Here is a 21552-nt window from a genome sequence, read left to right as displayed (position 1 = left end):
TCATATATGTACCTAGGGTAATGATGTCCATCTCATTCCACCATCTTCCCTACCTCCATGTCCCCTACCTTCCCCTCCCTCCCCTTTGCTCTATCTAGAGTTCATTTAATCCTCCCGTGTTCCCTCTGCCCAACCCCATTATGAATCAGCCTCCTTATATCAGAGAAAACATTTGGCATTTGTTTTTTTGGGATTGGCTAACTTCACTTAGCCTTATATTCTCCAACTCCATCCATTTACCTGCAAATGCCATGATTTTTATTTTCTTTTAATGATGAGTAGTATTCCATTGTGTTTTAACTCCAATAAAGAAAAGGGCCTATTTATGTCTCCAGCCTTGGTACCTTAAATAACTTTGTTTCAAGTCTGGCCTCCAGCAAATAGTTCCCCAGTGCTAAATTCCAGAGCCTATCAGAAATTTTAATGTCTTCTTCATCTCAGGCAGAAAACAATTTGTTTTAATACTTACTTTTTAGTTTTTAGGTGGACACAATCTTTTTTTTTTTTTAATGTGGTGCTGAGGATCGAACCCAGTGCCTCATGCATGCCAGGTGAGCGTGCTACCACTTGAGCCACATCCTGAGCCCCAGAAAACAATTTTTGAAGCTTTTTTCCTCTATAGTTAGCTGCATGAAGCTGCCCATGGCTCCACCTCTCTAGGAAAATCTCAGAATCCAAGATTGGCTCACACCTGCAGGCACAGGGCTCACAGCCTTGCATAGAACTGCCAGAGTAAGCTATGATAAAGCTGTGTGCCTAGTGTGTGGCCTCTGTGGCACAAGTGGCTGCCACAGAACTGCTTCAGATCGTCAGTAATCCATGGCCACAATAGACTACAGGGAACCGAGAATAATCCACTTGGAGCCCAAGTCCAGCTATTGGCAATCAAGACAAACCAGCACACAGGGGGGCTGTTATAGTTTAGATATAAGGTGTCCCCTGAAAACCCCAGTGTGAGACAATGAAGAAATGTTCACAGGTATTATAACTAAACTATGAGAGCTATAAACTAATCAGTGGATTGATCCATTTGATGGATTAATAATTTGAAAGGACTATTGCACTAGGTAATAACTACAGACAGGTAGGGTGTGACGGGAGGAAATAAGTCACTGAGGGTATGCCTTTGGGGTTTATATTTTGCCCCTGGCCAGCAGATAGCCCCATCTGTCTGTCTGTCTGTCCCCCCTACCTTGCCCCTTTTCCTGACTGTATGAACTGCTCATCTTTCCTCCACCATGCTCTTCCACCATAATATTCTGCTTCATCTTAGACCCAGAGCCATGGTGTCAGCTGACCATGGACTGAACCTCTGGAGCCATGAGACTTTGGGGTATTTTGGTCACAGCAATACAAAAGTTGATTGAAAAGGGAATAAGGATATGAACACATTTTTCCTCACCTGTCTCATTATGGAACACAAGAAATTGGTAATGTCTGTAATGATCCCCAGGGAAAATGGGTAAGGCTGTTTATGACTTGTTCCCTGTGGAAGCCTTTAAGGGATACATGGTGCATGTCTTGTCCTAACTGTGGACCTTCCAAGCTGATTGGCTGTCAGAAAACTCTGCTGAGACTGTCTCCCTTCTCACTATCAGACTTCTAGGTACCTAGAGAAGCATCCTGCCTTGACAGGTCCCAAAGAACATTTCCCAAAACACACTGTGCTTCCAGATTATCAGTGGTTAGTAGGGGTGTGTGTGGGGGGGGGGGCATAAAAGACCTTAAAAGGGTTTCTGCTTATCTTTAAATCATTATGGATTTGTATATTCTCCCTATAACATGTCCATTTTTGCTTCTTATATTTTCAAGCTTTGCTTTTAGTTTTATGTCTTCTTGATAAATTGACCCATATATCACTGTAAATTGTTCCTTTTTATCTCTGATAATGTATCTTGTTTTGAAGTCTACTATGTTTCAAATGTTCACCTAATATTTTATAGGATATATCCTTTCTCATTCTTTTACTTCCAACCAATCTGCATTTTTTTAAAATTTAAGCCATATTTCTTACAAAAAGCATATAATTTAGTTTTGATTTTTCAATTCAACTTGATAATGCCATATTTAATATATTTACATTTAATATAACATGTGCTATTGTTACATTTAAGTCTAACCTTTTTGTAATCGTTTTCTATTAATCTCGTTTGTTCTTTGCTCCTGTGATCCTTGTTTGTTTGCCTTCTTTTAAACTAATTAAATATTTTAGCCTTCTCTTTCATCTACTCTATTGACTTTTTTAAACTATACTTCAAAGAAATATTTTTTTCAGTAGCCGTGTCTTGAGATTACACAATATGCACTTTTATCATTCTTTACCTTTAAATAATATTACTAAAATATTAGTCTAAGAACCATAAAAAAAAGTCTAATTCTATTTACTCACTTTCTGGCCTTTGTCCTCTGCATTGATTATATTTATTCACAGGTAAAGAACACAAAATATGTCACTATTTTTGCTTTAAATAATCATTATTTTGAAAAATATAGACAGGTAGGTAGACGATTATAGGTAAGTAGATAGGTGCAAGGGTAGGTGCATAGGTGGGTAGATAATGACTTTTTAAATATCTTTTATGTTTACTCAGATAATTATCCATTTGTCCTGTCTCATGTTTTTCTTTATTCCTGCATGTAGATCCAGGCTTCTATCAAAAGTCTTTTCCCTTTACCTTAGAAAACTTCCTTTCCCTTCTCGATGTTTCCTTGTCTTATTTCACCCTCCTGTGGGCAGATTTATTTTTTTCCTGAATGTGGAATTCTGTGTTAAGAAGAGTCTTCCTTCAATACAGGCAGAAATCATTGTGTTGCCTTCAGACATCCAGCATTTCACATGAAAAATCTAGGCTCATTCTCCAAGTTATTCCCTATATGTAAAACTTTCCCCTCTGCTTTAAAGATTTAATATGTGTCTTTTTGTCCCAGCAGTTTAATTATAAAATGCTTCAGTGTCTCCTCACTGTTGGTGGTAGTTTTATGTGCTTGGTTTGTGTTTGCTTTTATTCCACTTGGGTTTCATTCCGTTTTGTTTTGTTGTTTTTCATATCGGGGTATATGAAATTGACGTCTTTTGTCAATTTTGAAAAATGCTCACCAGTAATCTCTTCAAATATTTCTCTGTCCCATCTCTCCTTTGTGTTCTTCTGAAACTCTAATGACACACATTAGAACATTAGATATTGTGTCATAGTTACAGGTCTTCTTCACTCTCTCCCCCTCTGTTTCAGTCTGGATGATGTTATTGACCTGTCTTAAATTTTATTGATTCTTTCTTCCGCTGATTCATTCTGCTGGTCAGCCCACTGAATGAATCCATCATTTGTGACACATAATTTTCTTTTACCATTTTCATTTTCGTCTTTTTCCAAGTGCTCATACCTCTGTTGAAACTCCCCAACTCTTAGTGCCTTCTTCCCACTCACTCGTTCTATCTCTTTAGCATGTTTACCGTAGTTTATTTTTAAATCTCTGTCTACTAAGTCCAACATTTGGCCATCTGTGAGTTGGCGTCTATTGTTTTATTTCTATCTAGGAGTCACATTTTGTCTGCTTTGTGTGTTTTACAATTTTTACTAGATATCAGTCTTCATGGTAAAACCATAGTGGTCAGTAATTTTTACCCCCAGAAAAGGGCTCACCCTTTCCTCTATCAAGATGTCAATGTGTGTATGTTGGGGGGGAAGCCAGAGGGACTGGGTTATTCTGATGGTCACTAGATCTGTTTCTGAGCTTTGCTGTAGCTTTAGTTAAATCTGGTTCACCAATAGCTTTAGAGGTATTGAGGGAGGACTAGGACTTTCCATTTAAGGATTGCCCATGCTTCAGAGATGTCTTGATGCCTAGAGCCTAGATGCCAACAGATCTCTCCTTCTTCTGCTGTCCAGCCTTCATGATATCTCCCTCTGCCTTTGGAGAGCTTCCACAGTGTGCCAAGTGAAGGTCTATGCACCTGTAGGGATTGACATCAGCTTTCCTGCCCTCCCTCAGCCTGTATCAACCACCCCCATTACTCAGTAAGGGACTATAGGAAGGTGTTGGCAGGAAGGTATGCATCCTTTCTGTGGTGGAGCAGGGGGACCGCAGGATTATAATTTGTAACACTCTCCCACTTGTAGTCATTAAAAGTTTGCCAGTTGGGCCAGTTGTCTTTACCCACGTCTTCATTAATGGTGTCCCCAGGAGTGACAAGAACTAGAGAGTCCTCTCTACCATGAGAGGTTAATCCCATTTTGGAAATTAATAAATTTAGCTTCTGGGGGGGTCTTGAGCTCTCTGATGCATTAAGAGGCTCACCTGTTGTTCAAGACAGATAATTTATGTAGAGAAAACATTGAACTGTACCCAGTTGCCTTTTGGGCTCTGCAGTGTAAATAGAAGGGCCATGTGGTGGTTGCCAGGCCTGATGCTAGGATTTGTAGGACCTGGGTCTGGAGTACAAATGGGGACACATAGAAAATATGTCTAAGTATTTAAGAATTATAAATCAGACTTGAAAATCATTGAATCAAATGTTTTCCTATATTGATAAATGTATCTTCATAATAACTTTGAAGACCAAGTTCAAATTGAAATTCTCCATGTGGCAAGTCCAAGAAAGATGACACTCTGCCTTCTGTTCCCACCCCTAGTTCTGTCTTCTGTCTGAAAGGGCTTGACATGTGTGTATGAACTCCTCATCACACTATTCCAAGCTTGATTCATTATCTCTGTATCCACATCCCACAGACAAGCACAGTTCACCACCCCTAAGGCTCCAGCTGTGCATGCCAGAATCAGGTCCACCTTGGGAGAACTGACCTGCAAACATCTTAGGACTTTTGGGAAAGGAAACTCTAGAGTCCCAAGCACTCAACACCAAGTATGGAAGGGGCCTCTGGATTTTCTAACTCATTACTCTCTGGGGAAAGATATAAGCAGAGGAAGACTAGTGAAGTACAGCCTTCTAAGGTGTGAAACCAAAAGCATGCCCCATCCCTCCATCTTCCCATTCCCTTTGGCTAGGACTAAGGGCAGTACTGATAGAAAGAAACAATATTTCACAAATAGGTGAGCAGTTTCCAAAGAGAGAGGAAATGTGGAAGCAAAATACAAGATGCTAAGGATGCCCTTTGGCCCTTTGCCCAAGGCCAAGTTTTACAGCTGCAGAAACACAGAATGTATACATCTTTCTAGAGCTTCAATATTAATGGGATGCTCTGGAAGAAACAGGGTACAATGTGTTTTCTAGAAATTCGATGCCTTCAGATTGACATAAGGAGCAAACTTAGCCTATAAATTGATTCAAGACACAGCTTGCCTCAAATAACAAAATTCACAAATGTGGCCCATATGCAATTGACTGTGATAACTTAAAGGGGAAATAACTTTACTATCTGATTTTTCATTGCCTTCCAATAAAAAAGAAAGCACAAAATGACTGCCAAGAAAATTTTACTTGTCTTGACTAGATTGTGGTTTAATTTATAGTCTATGGGGAACTTCAGTTACAAAAGAAATGCATTTTCACTTTTTAAGGTATACAGTTTTTGCACATGAAGGAATTATTTATAATTATATATGTTCAGATATTTAATTCCACAGACATATGATGAAAGTTTTAATATAAGGGGCCACAAGTAACTTCTAAAAAAAAAAGATCTCTTTATTTTAATTGAATGTTATTCTTCACTGTGTCTTATATAGTTAATTATATGCCTTGATGGGATTTAGCTTTCATTTAACATTGAATTACTTATGGAGAAATATGAAATATCATGTTGCCCCTTACACACATGCGTGCACATACACACACACACACACACACACACACACACACACACATGCTGAATTTGGCCAGATCTTTCAGAGGGACACTATGAGAATTCCTTCCTTTGTTAGAATAGTGCTAAGGAGTAAGGCAGAGAATTATAATTAAAGTGGTGGATGAAATACTTGCTCAGCTCCACCCGCTTCCTCCCTAAGCAACCCCTATATTGACAATTCTTTTTTTAAATTCAGTGGAAAAAAATTCAAAGAGAGAAAACAGCAGCAGAGATCTGTTGACATTTTTTTGGAAATGAAAAGGGGATCGGTGAGTTGTACTTGATTCAGTGGAGCAGAGATGTGACAGCAAGGTGTCTACAGGGGAGATCCTACCAGGAAGCAGACAAGGCTCCCTAGAGAACCCTGGACACATGCAAGACAGCAGCAAAGGCCTTTGTTGAAGCTAGAGGAGGGACTTGGAACTAAAATCAGGACTGGTTGAACCTCTTAAACAGAGCAATTGGACTCCCAGATCTCCTCCTCTATCTGTGCAGCCTGGCCATGACCTCAGCCTTCAGGTAGAGGACTACTCTCTGCAGTACTTCACTAGAGAAGCTCAAGGTCAGCAAGCTCAGGCTCAGGCTCAAGAGCATCAAGACAGGAACAGAGCAGCAGGTGGGGGTGAAATGAAGTACTGAGCTCTCTGAGACTTGGTGAAAATCCACACGCTGAATAGAAACCAGCTCTCCCTTCCTTCAAAATGTTTTATCAGCTCAGCCCCCAGACACCAGCACTTCAGCATGTGTACACGTAGGCAAACAGGGGAGTGCACCTCTCTGTAGGATCTGAATACCCAGTAGAAACCTAGTTACTCTCAAGGGTTCTTCAGCAAAACAGCTCAGCTTTGTCTAATGTTTGAATAGTCATATCCTCTAGTCCATAATATGTTGCTTGAGCAGACAGCTATGGAATTCCAGATATGGAGGAAAGTCTCCCATATAAAGAGTCTTAAACAAGTACACAAACTCCAAAAATTGGAGGAAACACAGACTCTGCAGGGAGCAGGTGAAAAAAAAGCTGAAGTTTATGTTCTTACAGAAAATAAATTGTATCCATGAAACTAAACATGATGTGATGAAAAAGGAACATTTAGAGACAAATAAAATTCTTAGAAATTAAAAGCATGTCAGCAGAAATTGTCAACTGAAGAGACATGAGAAATTCTTCTAGAAAGGTAATGACAGCAAAAAGATGAATAGAACAGGAAAGAGAAGAACAAGTACCCGTCTAAGGGGGTGTGTTATTCAATTGAAAGGAACTGAAAGGAGTTCAGTTTCAGAATGAAAGAAGAGAGGAAATAGAAGTCAGAAATTGACTTTATTTATATATAAAATTATATATATATAAATATAAATTTGATATATCTTATAAACATATGTTTATATATGTATAATTTTATATTCAAAATTTCCCACAAATAGAAGAATGAGTTAAAGTTCCTTCAGTTTCAAACATAATCAGCAGGTGAAGAATAGAAGGGATATCGCATGAAGATATATTGTCCTGAGGTAGAAGAATACCAGGGCCAGAGAGGAAATAATAAGTTTTTCCAGATGTGGAAAAGAAAATGAGATGGAGCGAGCAGGACAGAGGGAAGAAGAAGGATGGAAATTCAAATAAAAGGCATCAGGAAACAAAACCTTTTCAATAACATGAGAAACTAAAAGACAGTAAATTTCTTGGAATTTTTGCAGGAAAAATCTTTTTTGGGAGGTGGGGGAAGTTTATGTTTAAGTGACACAGCAATTGTACATATTGACAAGGCAGAGTGTGAAATTTCAATACATGTATACAATATGTAATGATGATGTCAAGGTAATGTATATACCCATTACTTTGAGCTTTTATCGTTTCTTTATGTTGGGAACGTTCAAAATCACCTATTTTGAAATATGTAATTAATTGGGGTCAACCATAGTTATTCTGCTGTGCAATTGAGCATTAAAAGTTATTTTTCCCATATGAGGGAAAAGTATTTCTGAACAATAAGTTCTGTGTCTAGTCAAACTAACCATTAATGTAAGATAAATATTTCTAAGCATATAAGCTCTCCCAAAATTCATTTGTCCCAGACATCTTTCTCAGGAAGCTATGAGAAGGTATCTTCTCTTATCCATCCATAAGGGAGTCCATCACAAAAGAGGAAAGCAAAAAACCCAGGCAAAGAACTCAATAATACAGAAAGACAAGGGTGTCTCTCCAGCTGTCACAGGATGGCAGCTCAATAGCAAGATGGCCACCAAAGAATAGGGTGTGGGAGAAAAGAATAATTGACGATATTACCAGAAATGGCGCATATTATATTGGATGGTTTGAGAAGATGTAATGATGAGCAGATAGGAAATTCAGCAAACAAAATGTGACTCAACCAATGTCAGGAAAAAGAAAAACCTAAAAGAAATATAAGCAGAACCCATGTGACTTACATCTGAATAACATATACAAAACCAAAATATGTAACCACTGATTAGTGCTTCATCTAAAACTATTGTGAAATTAAATTGGGAAGATTGAGGGAAGAGGAGTGTGTATGTGTGTGAGCATGCATGCACATGCTTTGTGTGTTCTTTGTATCTGTGTGTGTGAGGGTGTGTGTGTGTGTGTAATGTGAGAATTAGAAAAGGACAGAGGGAGGAAGGAACAGAACGAGCAAGGTTGAGAGGTTCACACACTAGATGAAGTGTGTAGTAGTTGAATCCCTGTCTTCCATAGACAGAGATGAAAGATAATAACCACTTTTGAAAAATAAACAAGGAGGTGTATGAGAGTATCATTTAGGAGCATAGAATCATCATCATAATTAACAGTTGAGAACTGAAGATGTTGTGTCTGGATTCGAAGGTGTTGAGGGGCAGCTGGCACTGTCTTTTAAACTTTCTAACTCTCTGGCTTTTTAAAAATATCTGCATGAGTTTTTATTAATATGTACCAGCTCTTTTTTTTCTCTGGTGCCAGGGATTAAACCCAAGGGTGTTCAACCACTGAACCCCAGCTCTTTTTATTTATTTATTTTTTTTTTTTTTGAGGCAGGGTGTTGCTAAGTTGCTCAAGGACCTCCCTAAATTGTGAGGCTGGCTTTGAACTTGCTATCTTCCTGCCTCAGCCTCCATAGTTGCTAGGATTATAGGCATGCACTACTGTGCTGGGCTCTGGCTAAAAAATTTTAAGTGAATACTAGAGCTCTGTGGTTCTCAAGCTGTGCTTTCTAGATTCCTGGAGGTTGCCTAATGAAAGAGTTGGCAGATCTGGCCAGGCCACTAGCCTCACGTTCAGACTTCTGCAAAAGAAGCTATCCCTTCCTTATCCTTGTTAAGTTTCAGTGAGATATTTGCTTTTGAACAAAAGATTCCATAGCAAAACAAGTCTGAAAAATGTTGATAGCTATCTGTTAATCTGACCAAAAAAACAAACAACAAAACAAACAAACAAACAAAAAACTGCTCCCAAATGAATAAGCAGGATATAACTACCAACTCCATCCAGTTTGGCTCTCACCTGTCTTTTTAGTTTATCACACATAACAGGACTGCCCTATTTTTATCCCTGGATACCTCTGTAAAAACTTGGATTTGAACCAATTTTTCAACTAGGTTTTAAATATGGATTGGATATTGGATTATGAAAATTTACATAAGTTTTAAATAATGACATTAAATACATTTTCATTTTGCTCCCAAGCCAGATTTCATCCTTACTTCTTAAGAGGCATCAGATGTGGCTCGTGCTGATACAACAGAGGACTTCTCTATGCTTGAGAGCAGGTCACACATCCTAGAGATGGATGCCATTATGTTCCACAAAGGAAAAACACCCCCACCTCAGCCTAAGTAAAAAATAAATTAAAATATCCATATTCCATACTGAAGACAATCCAAATCTTTTGCAAATGTGTTGCTTTGCTTGTTCCTGGAGCTATAGAGCCTCTCAAAAACAAAACATTTAGGGAGATATCAAATCATAAAGCAGATACTTCTGAAAAAAATCGTTTCCCTCTGTCAATCTCTCTCTTTCCAGTTCTCTATCCCACATGTGAAGTGCTGTACCTCCTCTGTATGTTCCCATTGTTTTCAATCTAAAACATCTAAAAGCTGTTTTGAAAAATAACTACAGGTAAGTTTATATAAAATTTTTGTAAAACACACTTGACATAAGTTATAGATTTATACACTTATGTCATCTGAATTGGTATGCATATCTCCCTGGAGGTTGGCAACAACTCATGGTGGTATTATTATTCCCATTATAGAAATGGAGCAACAGTGGTTATCAGAGGTTGTGCTTTCCCAGGTTGGGCAGGGTTTATGAAATTCATATTTTCAGAGCATGATGAGGTAAACATATTCTAATTCACAAGAGGCTGATCTTTAGCATCCTTATGACCGCAAAAATTCCAGATTACATATATAGGATGATCAGCTGGTCCTGACTTGTCCAGACTTTCATGGTTTTAGCTTTGAAAATCCTGTACCCATGAATTACCTCAGTTCCAGTCAAACCAGGGTGGTTGGTAACTTTATATGAATTGGTGATCACAAGAAATGAGAACAGATGCCTCACAGGAGCTGAAAGGGATACAGGAAATGAAACACAAGTGGAGGAAGAAGATCCAGAAAGCTCATTTAGATGAGGGTAAATGATTTCTTACCTATATCAAAGAACACTCATTTTAAGAACCATAACAACCTGACAATTAGCACTAACCTTTCAAAATTATTTATGCAGTAGAATGTATCTGTAGATTTAAGATCTATTTCAATATCATGAAGTGTCTAAAACACACACAAACTTGACTATTCAGTCTTGAAAGGAAAAGACCTCTCTTCAGTGTTTCATGAGAAGAAATCACAAAAGATATGGCTTGCTGTTTTAGATATCCTAAATCTCCTCTTTAGATTTTGCTCTCCTCAAAGTCCACCTCATGGAAGTGACGGTGGTTCCCAGTCTGCCCCACCACCCCACCACCTACTGTGTACCAGATTCAGTGTCACACTGTGTCTTCCTGAGTTCTTACCATTTCTTTTAAATTGTTCTTTTTCTTAGGTATTTCCTTCCATGCCCTTTCTTAAAACCCATGTGTTTTTCCACATGAGAGAGCATCTCCATTCCCCTCTGCTCCCCTTTCCAAACCCACTCACAATAAAGACTTGGAGAAGAGAAATAGAGATGCCTCTTCAAAGACAAGGGAGGAGAGTGAGGGTATGAGAAAAAGTTGAGTTTATTTTTACATAAATATTTGTAAGGGGTGTGTGTGTGTGTGTGTGTGTGTGTGTGTGTAAATTATCAAGGTAAAATAACCTCATTACAGAAAATAAGAAAACAGGGGTAAGATTTCAAATACTACAAATCATTTTAATAGGATTCCTTCTAGCTTAAACTTTTTTCTCTGTATCTGCAAATGTGCTAATAAAGTTGAAATCATGGTGCTTGTATGTGGTGATTTTCAAGCTGAACATTGTCCTGTGCCATTTCGTTGTCATTAAAACTATCATTATTCTCTACCAAATATTAGTATGTTTTATTAGTATATATACATATGGCCTTTTCCTTGATGAAGGTTATTTTCACACAATAGATATCCACAAAGGGTATCCATTTCATCCAGTTTTTAAGCTGATTAGCATTTAATAGGATTTCACAGTTCTGTTTCCTTTTCTCTTTTTATTGTATATATTTGAGGTGTGCATGGTATTTTGATATACATATAAGTAGTAATACACATATATGTAGCGAAATGATGACTACTATCAAGTAAATTAACATACTATCATCTCATATAGTTTACTTTTTTTCTTGGCAAATTACCAGTGTATGTACGTGTGTGTGTGTGTGTGTGTGTGTGTGTGTGTGTGTATATACGCTTTTTGTATATATACAAAAAGCGTATATATATATATATAGACTTTTTCTTGGGTAGTATCTATTTTAGTTTTCAATCATCTACTACTACTTATATTTATTTAATTTTTCTTTTGAATAAAACTATGATCCTCCCCCACAATTTTTATTTTTGCATAGATTATTTTTTAAATAAATGAGATGTAAACAATTAAAAACTGTGAAATCTCGAGAATGCCACTTGTGTTTGTCTCTTAAGGATGGTAGGCAGGATAAAATTAGAAAGGACCATTTACTGTTTGTAAAATATTTTTCAATTTGTTCTAATTAGCTATATATGACAGTAGAATGCATTTTGACACATGTTCACAAATGGAACACAACTTCTCATTCCTCTGGCTGTACATGGTGCAGAGTCACCCTTAATCATACATGTATGTAGGGTAATGATGCCCATCTCATTCCACCATGCTTCCCATATCCCCACATCCCCCTCTCCTCACTCCCCTCTGACCAATCCAAAGTTCCTTCATTCTTCTCTAACCCACGCTGTCCCCATTATGGATCAGTATCCACTTGTCAGAGAAAACATTCATCCTTTGGTTTTTTGGGTTTGGATTATTTTGCTTAACATGATATCTCTACCTCCATCCATTTACCTGCAAATGCCATATTTCACAGGACCATTTACTTTTGAGTGACCAGGGTTTTTATACACATGGATGTCTTACAGATCAGCTAAGACGTGAGTTTGCACCCCTCATTTAGACCTGCAAGAAGCCTGCACCAGCATTTGCCATCCCCAGGATTATACTAACACAGTCTTTTTCTGGAGAACTGAGCTGCTCATTCATGATAAATTAAGGGCATCTGATTTGCCTGTTACATGCCCAGTTTTCCTTGGAAAGAAGCCCTGGAAGCTATTTTTTCTGATCAACCCTAACTCTCCTGTTAGTGGTTATAAAAGAGAAAAACAACATCTACTCATGCTAAAGACTGAATTCTAACCATCATAAATCTTATCAATTGCCTTGTGAAGGTTGGGCGGGGGGTGGAGGAAGAAAAGGAATTCATTATACTCACTTAGCTAACATCTGGACTGATGTTCCTAGCACTGTTGTAAATGTTTCTAAATTTCTAGGATTGGCACAGATGAAAACATAAGCAGAGGTAAAGTTGGGAACCTGAGAAACTCCTTGGTGAAAGAATGTTTGCATTATTAAGAAGGGCCAGTGACATTAAATAAAGAAAACTGTTACAGTTTAGAGTTAATGGGAAGTACTAGAAGGCCTAACATCTCCTTTTTATTTTTGGCTTCAGTTAGGTGCTTAATACAGAATATATATTCCATATAATCTCTTGGTTCATTGATTGAAGAGAGATTTTTTTTCCTAAAATCATTAAGATAAATGAAAACTACTTTTATCTAAAATGTGGGCCAACATATAACCATTTTCATAGGTTGAAATATAAACTTTTACACAGGTAGTTGTTATTTTCAACAAACGTTTCTTGAGTATCAGTTTTGTGCTTGTGTTCTCCCAAAGACAGACAGAAGTGAACAGTGTGCCGGAGGTGACCCGGATGACCTGCCACCAGCTCTGCATGCTCTGGGTTTTGATGCTGTTCCTTAACCAACCTGGCCAAGGAGTGTGATCTGATAGAGGGCAAAACAGACAAGGGACAAGGATGCTTGGTCTCTGGGCTCCCTGTGGGGTTCTTTCTTTCCTTTTCTTTATGGATTTATTATTAATTAACTTTTTTGTGAATATCATAAAAAGCACATAATAAGCACTTGAAAATGTTTATTGAAAATGAAAAATGATTGTGGAAAAGAATATATTTCAACCCTTAGAAAATGCTATGAAATGTGTATTTTAACCAATGGAAAATGACAGATGCTCCTATGGAGCAGCATTGCCTAGAGCCTGCACTTCCCTAAGCTAATCAACTTTGAGGCTAAGAATAAGGCATGTTTCTTCTCTTCCTCCCTTAAATTTTTCTTTTTAAAACATCAAGTAAAAGACAACCAAAATCAAAAACAAAATTTAAAACCAGCAACAAACAAAAACAGCTTTCTTTCTGGAGTCAACCATTTGACTTTGAATATTTTTGAGATGTCCCTGTAAGTCCCAAGGAGCAGCTGCAGCCACACCACCACCTAGAACCCAGCCAGCTGACAGTTGCCAAGAGTTGGCAATGCTTGGGGTTGTGATGGGTCTAATTACCAAAATTATAAAGCCCTTATCATGCTTTGAAGACACTGTGTGGTCCATTGAATTGCATGTAATAAATTTACTATTATCAACATAAAGAGGTAAATTATTTCAAATTGCAGATCTTTTTGACCCCAGTGACCACTAAATAAATGTTAAACACAGGTTTATCAGTGCTGATATAAAGGCACTCTCCATTATTAATTCTTTCCAGACTCTACTTGGTGAAATGTGCCTTTTTCCTAGTTTCCATTCATTCAGTTTCCTCACTCTTCCTCCTCCTCCTCCTTCTTCTCCTTCTTCACCTGTCTCTCTCTCTCTCTCTCTCTCTCTCTCTCTCTCTCTCTCTCTCTCTCTCACTCACACACACACACACACACACACACACACACACACACACACACACACTTTTCTTTTCTTCTCACTAAAGTTTTGCAAGAGTCCTAAAAAAGAAGATTCAATAGGTAGGTAGATCATTTCTTCCTCCTGCTGTTTGGAGTGTAGGTCAACTAAAATCAGTTTTTCCACAATTCCCATAAGCAAGTTTTTCTCTCACAGAAAATCCACAGATGAAACAGTAGGTCCTCCAGAACACTGTGAAGCAGGAAACATGGTGCTGGGTCCCAATTCTTTTACCATCACTTCCTCAACTTGTCACCAAAATTTTGCCAATTTAGTTTTTAAACAACAGCCATAGTAGGGGCTGGGGATGTGGCTCAAGTGGTAGCGCGCTCGCCTGGCATGCATGCGGCCCGGGTTCGATCCTCAGCACCACATACAAACAACAGCCATAGCCATTTGGGGTACGGTTATATGTGGATATTAGAACTTCAGTACTGTCCTACAACAAAAATATCATCAGTGCCCCCAAATGCTGCTCAGTGCTCCTCAAACTTATGAAACAAAATGCAGAAGTGTTACTTGTTTGTATTGTGTGCACCTGGGAAGTTATTCATGCTGAGTAACAGTACAAAACTTGAGCTGCCTTGCTTTCTGCTTCCAGGAATGCCAATCAGAGAACATTCTTTTTCAGGCAGCCAAGTTTGGAAGTCAGTTGGTTTCTGGCAGTGAGTAGGGGGAGGGGCTGGCAGGGGAGGCACAGTGAGTCCTCTGGCTGGTCTTTCAGCTTCCAAGTGTTTCTGTAATAGCCATCAACGAAGGCATCTCCTTTTACCCACGCAGAGACAGGTAAAAAAAAGACAGCTGAGTAAATCAGCAATAGATCAAAAGGCGGAAGCTCTGTTGGAGGGCGGGGGTGAGGGAGGGCGTTTGAAAGGCTGCCATTGGTGAGCTTACCAAAGGCATCTGCCAGTGGGACTTCAGTGGAATGTGAAACCAAATCATTTTCAAGTTAAAGATAGACACAGTGCACACCAGGATCTAGGAGCTGGATTTTAAACTCATATCTGTCCCTAGGATTTCAGAGAGTTCTGTTATGATCTCTGCGGCAATTAGCAATTTGGTAAAAATTTGCTCTTCCAGTGAATGTGCTAAGAATTCATGTAAGTTCTGGATGTACTGGAATTAAAAGGATTTAAGAGATCATGGTGTATGCACTCTAGGGTAAGTGAAAAGATGGGCTTTAAGGTGCATCCTTTCTCTGGGAAGGTTAATACTGAATTTTTATTGGTGAGAATGAAAAGCCAATCATGAAGATTTTTGTAGTTTTGTGTGTAATTTGCTTACCTTTGTGAGATAGTTGGTATTGTGCATGCTGTGTAGCAGAATGAAATACAGTATATGAGTTTAGTTTTAAAATTTACATTGCAGGTCTGTAACTACAGTTTTTCCTGTACCCTTCTTAGTTTTTTATCCTCTGTTAACCCTTATAAACCCTGTGTTGATATTGAGTTACAGTACCAGTAGTTCTCTGTTGCTACATACACGGAATGTTACTGTGTTCATTATGTCACTGGATGAAACTGTATTACTGTGAGATGGAGCTCTATTTCCCTTGTATGTTACTACACACTTCCTATTAAAAATGAAAAAAATATTTTTCAAGAAAAAAAAAGGGAGGGGAAAGGTGAGCTTTAAGGGTGGTCTACAAGTGCATAAGAAGCTACTAGAAAGTTTTCTGTTTTAAAAAAAAGCAGCTGAGAAAAAAAATACAAAAGCAATTTCCACTGAAGAGAACAATTTATTAATAGAAGTTATTTTTTGGTGTTACCTCATTAATTCCAAGCAGGTTCCCCTTCCCAAAGAGCTGATGTTTGCTAAGTGAATGGAGGCGTTCTGATTATAGAGAGCTTGAGAGAAGAGGAGGAGGGAATGGGTTGTCTAATTCTAACTCTTGCCGTGCTGTGTTTCTGGATTTTTTCATTAAAGAGAGAATGACAAACTAGAGTTCTTCATGTTTTGCCCATGTATAGATTTTGTTTCTTGTTCTGTCAAGTGACCGCTCCCTCTGCTCTTAGTGACATCTTTTCCAAACTTGCACAGCATTCCTGCTGAATAAATAGTGTCCATAATAGTCAGAGTACATGGTGGGAATTGGAAATTCTACTTTATATGGGGAAAATAAATGTGCTGACGCTCTTATTACAGAATGTGGGGCCAAACAGTTGTTAAATGTAACCAACCAGCTTTTACACTCTCAAAGAGAACAGATTCAAATGAATTAAGTTGACTCAACTAGGTACAAACAATGAATGACTTAATATGGATCTTTCACTCAACTTCGCTAAGAAGTTACTCTTTTAAGATAAAAAAAAAAAATGGACGTTATCTTGATAGAGCCACTTGATTTTACAACTACCGAATGATATGACAAGTCCAAACAAAATGTGAAGTTGGCAGAGCTCAGTTTGGTCTCTCTCCCTTTTTCTCTGCCCACTGTCCCCTCCTCCTCCCATTATCCTCCTCCTTCAAAATCCCTGAGGAAAATCATAGCTCAGTGCTGTTCTTTTGTTAACAGTTGAGACCTGTCCTTAAGGAAGAATCTTGCTGTAGTGTGTTTTAAAGTTAGAGTACTAAATTCATCAGGAATATTTGCATTTCGGTATAAATGCCTAATCTTTGAAGAGCTTAAGTCTTTCTTAAATCATGGCTAACCCTTAGTAATACTTGGAATTAACTCATTAGGTTGTAAAAAAAAAAATGCACCTAATTATCCTATGAGTGGATGGTACTTTTATCAATTTTCCCGATCATAACAGATGCCTGGGGTTATTGCACTACCAGCTGTGTCCTGAATGACTGACATTAAAAATGCACCTGGAAGAAAAATGCATTCAAGTAGTTTGTGAATGTATACACCCGTACAGAGTACACACACAGACACATGTAGACATAGCTTTTACTTAATATGTTTCTCATTCAATTATAAAAATAAACAAGTATATCAGCCTTATCAGAATGGGATTTTAGTGAGGTTTTTTGGTTTGTTTTAGTGTGTCAAAAGAAAAATAATACAAGTATAGAATTCTAAAATGGCCAAAGAGTAAAAGAAGCAAATATTTGTCTGCTGTATTATGTTACCTTTATAATTTGTAGCTCCCTGAAAATTGTCAGGCTTGGCTTCTAGTAAAGTTACTAAACATAGTAAAAGTAGCTGTTATATAATATTGTCTGCTAATTATAATATTTCAAGTGTTATTGGATTTGTTTCTATTATTACCAATCCTGCCATTTCTCACTCAGAGCATCTTATGTTCTTGGTAACCTGGATATCTTTGCTGTATGCTGGAAATGTATCTTAAAGCATGTTTGTAAGAATAAGTAGAGGCATAATGAGGGGTGTGTTCCTCCAGGGAAGAATTGGGTTTGCACCCACCAGGCACCTGGGGGCCATCTCAGACCAGAATCACCTTAGAGGAAGTACAACACCTAAGGCTCCTTGAATCACAAATGTGACAAGAAACAAAACTGAACATCTGTGCTGCTTTTGTTAATTTCAGGTTCCGTCACCTAAAGAAAGTTATGGCCTTTGGGGATCCAGATGTGAAGTTAGATTACTTCGTGAAAGTCCCTACTTAAGGGACTTCTTCATGAGCCCTCCAGTCTGCCCAGAAATGAAGCTGTTTTCTCAGGTCTTTTTTTCCTGACGGTCAAATACCCAAGGGCAAACCCTTTTAAAACTGAGCTTACTCTCTGACCTCTGATTCCCCTCAAAATTTTCATTTTCTAAATTCTCATCATCTTATTAGTTCTTTGCTATTTTTATATTTCAAATAGTTTTATTTACCTGGCTAGGTGTGTTGGTCCAAATTATTTGGCTACAGTTACAAGAGATGGAAATTCATTCTACTACTTTTATAAGTCACTTTTTTTTTTTTTTTAACTCCTTGACTTAGAGACAGAGATGGTCTGCTTATATCACTGGTGATTTCAGGTAGTTTTTCTGATGTGTTTTTCTTTTCTTTTCTCCTTTTTTTTTTTTTTTGTCATGACCTGATTTATTTAGACTTTTGGAGAGAAACTGCATATACATGCTTATTGAAAGATTTGTGTTTTCCAACTTGATGTGAGTGTCCACAGTATTTCACATTTCTTTTCTTTGTCCCTAGCTGGCCACCCTCCATGGTAATCTCTTTAATCTCACATCCATCCCACTACTGTCACTGTCACTCTCAGCTGTTGACCTTGACTCTTCTAGCTTTCTTTTGGCCTATGTTTAGTATCACCACATTATTAAAAAAAAAAAAAAAAAAAACTTAAAAAAAATCTCTTCCATTCTTTTCTCTTTGCAATTGCTCTCCTTCAGCTCTTCATCCTCTTACTTGGGGATTGCCATGGTCTCACAGTTATTTGTGTGCCTCTGGGCTCCATTCACACTGCCACCCCACCCAACCCACATCTCCTGCACTTGAACCAACACAGATATCTTCTAAATAGCATAGACACAAATAATTACTTAAAAATGTTCAGTGGCTCACCATGAGCCTTCAAAATAAAGCTCCATCTCCTTGTTAGGTCCTCCAAGGTCTGTTACAAGCCTGAACCCATTTCTCTAACATTGTCTCCTCTGCTGGTTATCTTCACATTTCACTCTCATGGAACTACTGCCCCCAGAACACGCTCCATATTGTTATACCTCTGTGCTAATCCACCCACTAATTTCATTTTTCCCAGAATGCCTATCGCTCCTCTCCTTTGTGGGCAAACCCTTCTTCTCCTTCAAGGTTGACCTCATAAGTCACCTTCACTGTACTTTCCTTAATTGCATAGTTCACCTGCTATTCTGGGAGCCTCTAATGACATGGATTGTGTCTTACTCATTTCTGTATGTTCAGTAACTGATACATAGAAACCACTTACCATATGATTAAGGAATTAATAAGCAATTACTCTTGAGAAACTTTTCCTTCAACAATTCCTTTTTCTTTCTTTTGCTTTATTCTTTTTCATTCTAAAAAACCATTACTCTTAATCTTAGAATCCTTGTCTAGTGACTCTCTGTTCTATAACTTGAAGTTGTGTATGTCAGGTAGAATCACACAAAAACAGGTTTGTTTGTCTGGTGGTTGTCATTGTTTTTTGAAGAGGGGATAATCTATTTATTTCCTTTTTTAATTTTTCTTTTGCCAAATGAGACATACTTATGAAAAGAGACACAGTAAAAGTTTAAGTTTGGTGAATCAGCTGTGTATCATCAGAGAGATTCTTAATCAAAAGGCAGTTATAGTGTGGGGAAACTGGCGTATTTCGACAAATCTTGTTCAGAATGTTGGATAGCATAACAGGAAAGAGTCCATGAGACACAACTAAATTAAATTATTTCACTACACACAACCTAAAGCTCAGCCATCAAAAAACAGTGGATTATTTACATATCAGTGTGGTGCTAGAAGGAAAACAACTGATTGTCTATATAATAGGACCTTGGGACCCTAAGTCTTAAAGCTAGATGAGATTTTTCTCTTAAAAATGTTGAGACCTCAAAGTGTAACTTTGATCTCATTTTGCTGGCAGCAAATAATGATCCATTATTAGTTAAAAATTGAATATAGCTTGTGGGGACCAAAAGAAGTGGAATACCTAGATGATGCTTTAAGGAGTTGAATTGATTTTGTATTTTGGGGACCACTTATAGACTTTTCATCATATATTTATTATTTATTGTGTGCCTTTGTTATGCCCACTTATGAAATTTAGAAAAATTTTTAAAAGTTGGCTTATACTATTTCTCATATAGGACTCTCCTATCTCCATAAAGAGCAAAGCCCTAATATCGATTGAGCCAAAAAATCATCTTAAATTTTTTTGTAGTGAAATATTCAAAGCTTATGTTTAAATGGAAGCCAGAATGTTCTATCACAAAATATGAAAATATGATGTTGACCTTTTTGTGTCTCATCTATAAAAGACTAACTCTTAAATACTGGTGATTAAATCATTACTTCCAAGTAGCCAAGTAATTTGATTCATTAATTCATTTATTCAAGGTCCTGTCTTGTGCCTTACTAGGCAACAAAATTATGTATTCACCCCCTTTTCTGGATATTTAAATTGAAAGATATCAAGGTTTTTTAAATGGAGTTGATTAGCTTATTTCTTTATATATTCTTTCACTTATTTTTATGTGTTTGTGCTAATCTCACACATTATTTTAAAAATGTCATTTTGCCTTAGTTAACAGTATTTTTCTCTCAGAAAGCCAAGCAATGGGATATTATTATTATCTTGGTATTATCTTAATGCTTTAAAAACTCCCATATTTAGCAGATGCTTTTATTACAGAATAGCTTAAAGAAAACAAAGTCTAAAAAGAAAAAAGTGAAATAGAATGTGTATTTGTCACATATTGCATTGCATCCATAAAATAAAATAGAAGTACATTTATGTACATAAATAAATCTGAACTTTGCATTTTTGCAAAATAAATATGGTGAAAGGATGACTCAGGGACACCCTGAGTCAAAAAAAGCTTTGTAAACATCTACTTATTTTAAAAAGAGCAAGTTATCCTTCTTATTTTTCCTTTTTAGCCTCATTTTACTTCTTGTACCCATTCCTATATAATGGGATAAGTTACAGATTTGTGGATGTTGAACCAATGAATTCATTGAATTTTCACTATTCAGGAATACAAACACTTCCTCTAGTTTTATTAAAGAGTGTAGATTAATTTTGAATGAAACTGATCTTCTAATGCAAATAAACTTACAAGTCTCAACTGTTCATTAGTACAGTTTTATAGAACATGTTTACTCACCAAGATATGTTGTTTTAACACCTCAGATAAATTTAACAATTCTAAGATCAATCTAGTGTTAAGTAGGAGACATATGTTCTTATTGTCTATGATAAAACTATGAGGTAGACATAGGAAGCGTTCCAGCTATACTAAGTGAGGTTTGTGATGGGGCATCAAACAACCCCATTAGTGTAGTATGAACCCCAAGGTTTTCTCTTCACTTATGCATTCTAGCAAATATCACTGGTTGGCTAGAAGGCTTTCTCCACATTTTCCTAGGCTCCTACTCCCTTGGCCATAGCAGATCACGTGGCCATATCTAACTTCAGTTGGGTGGGAAGCACAATCCTACTTCATGCCTGGAAAGAAAAGACTGGAATATTTATGAAGAGCTGTGCTGACTCGCCACACTAACAGATGATGAACAATCCTGATCCCAAGCATCTAGACCCACAGTCTAGAACCTATGAACAGGTCCATGCTTGGGGACATGTACCCAGACAACTTGAGTTGTGATGCTCACATCATTTGCCCTTTACATCCTTTGGCTATCATCTC

At 37.5% G+C, this 21552-nt stretch overlaps 1 protein-coding gene across 7 annotated transcripts in view; it reads left to right on the top strand.

The window, feature by feature from the left end:
* Dtna (dystrobrevin alpha) overlaps positions 1–21552 on the top strand; it is a 348780-nt gene that overhangs the window by 82766 nt on the left and 244462 nt on the right. Inside the window, exon 1 of one of the 7 annotated variants that reach the window (XM_078030191.1) lies at positions 14933–15044. The exons of 5 other annotated variants lie outside the window; for them this stretch is intronic. The gene's annotated coding sequence lies outside the window, so the exon portion shown is untranslated. Of the gene's footprint in view, positions 1–14932; positions 15045–15263; positions 15420–21552 lie in introns of those variants that run through there. One more of the 7 variants, XM_078030192.1, reaches the window with a different exon arrangement.

Source organism: Ictidomys tridecemlineatus, chromosome 13 (genome assembly GCF_052094955.1).
Source record: "Ictidomys tridecemlineatus isolate mIctTri1 chromosome 13, mIctTri1.hap1, whole genome shotgun sequence".
NCBI lineage: Eukaryota > Metazoa > Chordata > Mammalia > Rodentia > Sciuridae > Ictidomys > Ictidomys tridecemlineatus.
Note: the sequence above shows the minus strand (reverse complement) of the source record. Positions and strands in the feature narration are given on the sequence as shown.